The sequence below is a fragment of the Sorex fumeus genome, unplaced genomic scaffold (genome assembly GCF_029834395.1).
Source record: "Sorex fumeus unplaced genomic scaffold, SorFum_2.1 ptg000046l, whole genome shotgun sequence".
Lineage (NCBI taxonomy): Eukaryota > Metazoa > Chordata > Mammalia > Eulipotyphla > Soricidae > Sorex > Sorex fumeus.
In genome coordinates this window covers 13513084-13517940 of record NW_026606103.1, presented here as the reverse complement: position 1 = coordinate 13517940, position 4857 = coordinate 13513084, and positions in this window count along the sequence as shown.

Genomic DNA, 4857 nt, shown 5'->3' with positions numbered 1-4857 from the left:
AGAAAGTAAAAATTAATCATAAAGAAAAATTAGAACTACATATATGCAGGAAAAAAAACTCTGAACAGCCAATGGTAGGAGAATGAAAGTTAAGTGGAAATTAGAGGGGGAAAAATGAGACAAATAAAAAAGGAAACACATCTTTCTAAAACACGTGACATGCTGCAGAGTTAAGAGAAATTTCACAGCACTGAAGGCCTACGTCAAGGCCTGGCAGCCAAAACCCTCCAGAATTCAACCACTGCCATGGTCACGGCTGCTCTTCACATGTTCAGGCAGAGCCTCACCCATGACTGAACCTATTCCTCGACCCTGCGCCTGCATTTCATACCTGACACAACCCATCTTCCAAGGGTGTCACACCACATTTGATGAAGGCAACCAATTCTCGAGGGAAATATATCTTTATATATATATATATATATATATATATATATGTATGTATATCACTGTTACTGTCCTCCCATTGTTCATGGATTTGCTTGAGCAGCCCAGTAACGTCTCCATTTTGTGACTTGTTGTTACTTTCTTTGGCATATCGAATAAATCACGGGTAGCTTGCCAGGCTTTGCCTTGCGGGCGAGATACTCTCAGTAGCTTGCAGGGTCTTTGAGAGGGACGAAGGAATTGAACTCGGGTCGGCCGCATGCAAGGCAAACGCCCTAGGGCTGTGCTATCGCTCCAGCCCAATATCTATGCACAAAGGAATGAACCTTTAACAACATGCTCATAATCTCTTATAGAAGGGTTTAGTGGATAATGCATGAAATACAACAATATTCACACACTTTTCTCTAAAGAACCATTTTGGAGCATTTTTAGCATTTTATTCATAACAAATAATGCAAAATAAATTATTTTCATTCTGCTACAGGGCAGGGGTTGGGGTTTGGGATGAAAACATCCGAAATATGGTAGTGGGAATGTGTAATGGTGTTGGGATTGGCGATCAAATATAAAATGTAATCAAATATTGTGAACTACTATATAAAAATAAAATTAAAACTAAGAAATAAGAAAATTCTCAAATGATAGGAAAAATTAGCCAATTCACTACTTAGTTCTAGAAGAATAAACAAAATTGACAGGAAAAAAATATCCAAAGATGAATAGCCTAAGTTGGAGTGTGGGCAGGATACTCTCAGTAGATTACCGGACTCTCTGAATTATATAAATATAATACATATTTATATAATATGTAAATGTAATATATGTAATATTTATATATTTACTTGTGGCTGGAGCGATAGCACAGCGGTAGGGTGTTTGGCTTGCAGGCAGCCAACATGGCCGACCCGAGTTCGATTCCTCCACCCCTCTCGGAGAGCCCGGCAAGCTACCAAGAGTATCTCGCCTGCACGACAGAGCCTGGCAAGTTACCCGGGATGTATTCGATATGCCAAACACAGTAACAACAAAGTGTCCAATGGAGACGTTACTGGGCCCGCTCGAGCAAATCGATGATCAACGGGAGGGCCTTTACTTACTTTACTTATCATTTGTTGCCTACTGTCTGAAACCCATCAAATATGGTGTGGGAATGATGGATAGGGATGTGGCCAGGAATATGTTCACTCGTATGTGAGGCTCGGCCCAAGTGTGTGGAAAGCAGCATGGAGTGTGGCGGCAGTTGAGTAGTGGAGCAAGAATATAGGTTCCAAAAGACCTAGTGATTTCACATTTGCATGTTCCCACCAAAACCCCTTAATAGAAAAATCAAAATGATATATGCACTCCTATATTCACTGCCATGCTAAGTACAATACTCAGGAAAACCCCAAATGGACACATAAACAGATAAAGTTGTAGTATAAACATGCACAACAGAACACTACTCAGCTACAAGAAAAGGTAAAATCTTGCAGACTCCTGCAAATTGGGTGGATGGAGGGCATCCTGACAAGCAAAATAATTCAGAGAAAGGACAAATATTGTAGGATCTCAGCGTGCTATATAAACAAAGGAAAGTAATTAAAAACTCCTGAATGAAAAGATGTCTTGACTTTTGATTACAAAACAAAACCTCAGTCAAGGAAGAAGGAGACTGAAAGTGATCTGAGGACAATGGTGGGGAAAGACACCCAGGTCGAGACTTACTGATGACAACATATATGACCTTAGTTGTGCGATGCACTTATAACATGCAGAAAACCACATCCCATGACCACTACACATGTGCCTAACTTTGCAAACACATCAACACTGGACCTTCACAACTCAGGGTGAAGAACACCCCTCATTCTGTGCCCTGGGAAAGAATCCATAAGAGCTTCCATGACTCGCTACTCCCAGGAGAGATTGGACACACTCAATAAGCTGCTGCCTTGTCTGCCCAGTACACCATCCTCCTTCGCTCTGGAATTTCTTAAGATTCTTTCCAATTGATCTTTGCTCTCCCCTTTCTAAAGCAGATATTTCTCATCCTAACAAATTCTTCGTGGGATGAAGGAAAATGAATTAGTGTAACCATGATACCAGAATCACCACCACCACCACCACCACAGGTTCCTCATATTTAATGGGTCATCAAGCTCAGCTTGCTCTGCTGGGCCCAAAATTTCACTAGCTGCTTCCTGAAGTAAACAATCTGAAATCCCTGTCTCTGTCATCTGGCCATCCTACTGCTTTCTTGAAACTGGTAATCACCATGCTTAAACTCAAACAGATCTGGGATTGCAGCATTACACCCATGTACTTGTGAGCTGACAATGGCTGGACACCTCTACCTTTTCTCTATAAATGAAGAGTCTGTGTCCAAAAATACTACACATGATGAACACACATTTAAGAGGTTTTTAAGGCATTACAATATACAAAAACATAGTTTCACTGTCAATATTGTAAGCTCAACTGAACCTTACATATGTCTGTCGATATTTGCTTAATTCTTGCATCTCCTGCCAAACAGGCTGCCAATTGCACAACAATTGGATGTCAGATTATGATTGTTTCAATATTTTAAGTCAAGAAAACTGTTTCAATTATTGATGAAGAAATAGTGATGGAACCTAATTGTTGGTTTCTAAAACGTTTTGGGAAACAAAGGTGAAGCTTTTCTATGTATGTATTTTCTATGTATGTCAGAGCTTCCCATTTTCCCCATTTCGGAGTGACCTGACTTTTTTCATGTTCAAGGGCAAAAGTTTTCAATAAGGAAAAACTTTGTGTTTGCTTTTGCATCCTACACAAAAGGTCCACATGATAGTAGGGCTTTGTTTGCTCCTGCTGTTTTATTGCTGTTGTATTTTGGGATTGTTTTGTTTTGGTTTGAAGCCACACTGGCTGTGCTGAGGAATTCCTTTGCACTCAGAAATTGCTCTGGCGGTACTCAGGGTAACATCTGGGATGAAGAGGATGGAAGCCAGGTTGGCCATATGCAAGGCAATGGCCCTCCCCCGCTGCACATTCGTTCCGACCCCAAGTAGCAGTCTGAATGGTCCCAGGAGTCCTTTACCACCCTAGCTCTCAGCGTCCAGATCCGGAACCAATCTGGCGCAGGTGTGCGGCGCTGCCAGAGCCTGGAGGAGACGCGCCCCCGAGACAGCCGGAAAGTGCCACATACCCCTCTGTTGAGCCTGACATAGGCATGGGTGCGACTATCCCAAAGAGGAGTCATTACACCCATAGCTTGTAGGACGTTGGCAGTTGCAGACCCCGCGAGAGATGCAGGTGCGCGTGCGTGTCCGTTACCTCTAACTGCTTAGAACTGAGCCAGGACAGCCCCAATGCGCGCGCACCTATAGGCTGCAGTGGTGCAAATGTCGGCCAGTCATGCACGAGATTGGTGGCTTTTCAGGCATAATAAGGATTCAGTTAGGGACTGCAGAAGTTCATGCTGTGGGGATGGAGTCTCCTGAACAAGACAGAAGCTGTTTGACCAATATAAAGAAATCACTACACATGCCAGCTGGTAGAACGTACGTGTACTTTTAACCAGAGTGGAAATCAGTTATGAGTTCATAAAAATGAGATCCTTAGGGATTTCAGTTCATAGTACATGTCTAGAAATATGTTAACAACAGAAAACCAGTTCAGTGTGGGAGAGAGCATTGTATTACAAGGCGACGTTGAAGGGAACACCCAGCCATGCATTAAAAACACATATTAAGCCTTTGGCAAAACTTAGCTTTGAACCACTAAAGATATTCCTCAATTCAACATTATATTTAGGAGGCAAATCATACATAAAATGTATTGCAAATACAAAGAAGTAAGTTTGAGATTCGTAGCTGTTTTAACATGAAACTTCATGGCTATTCCAGGAAGGATAAGAGCTTCCAGTAGAAAGAAACTTTGAAAAAGCTAGTCAAACATGTTAGACAAATCTACATTACTTTCAGTCCTAGGGATTGGACCCTAATGAAGGATCAGCAAAACAAAGAAACAAAAAAGCAAAACCCACTGCATTTGCTTGGGAAAACTCCTTTTAATTTTTGACCTCCATGGGTTCACAAGTCACAAATGACTGAATATTGCAAAGAAAGACTAGACTCTGTTGAAGGAGGTCAACAGGAAGAGAGGAAGGAGAGAGATTTGAGGGGCACAACTACACTGGTGGATAAAGTATTGGAATACAGCGAAGACCAAGCCAACCTGTGTGCTGAGAATCGGGAAACTTTGTCTAAGTGGCTGGAAGAGGCCATGTGAGCTGCTCTGCCACTGAGAAGTTTGAAGGAAAGTTCTGGTTCTGGCCGTCCAATCAGAGCCCTTCCTGGAATGTTTCCCCAGCCAGGCCCTCCTGGCCCTCCCCTCCCCCACTGCAGAATGTCTTGGGCCCAAGATTCTGAGGTTTGAATTCAAACTTTACCCTCACCCACTGGGATCCTGAGCGTCTGCGTGAGCAGTTCACTCTCTGAT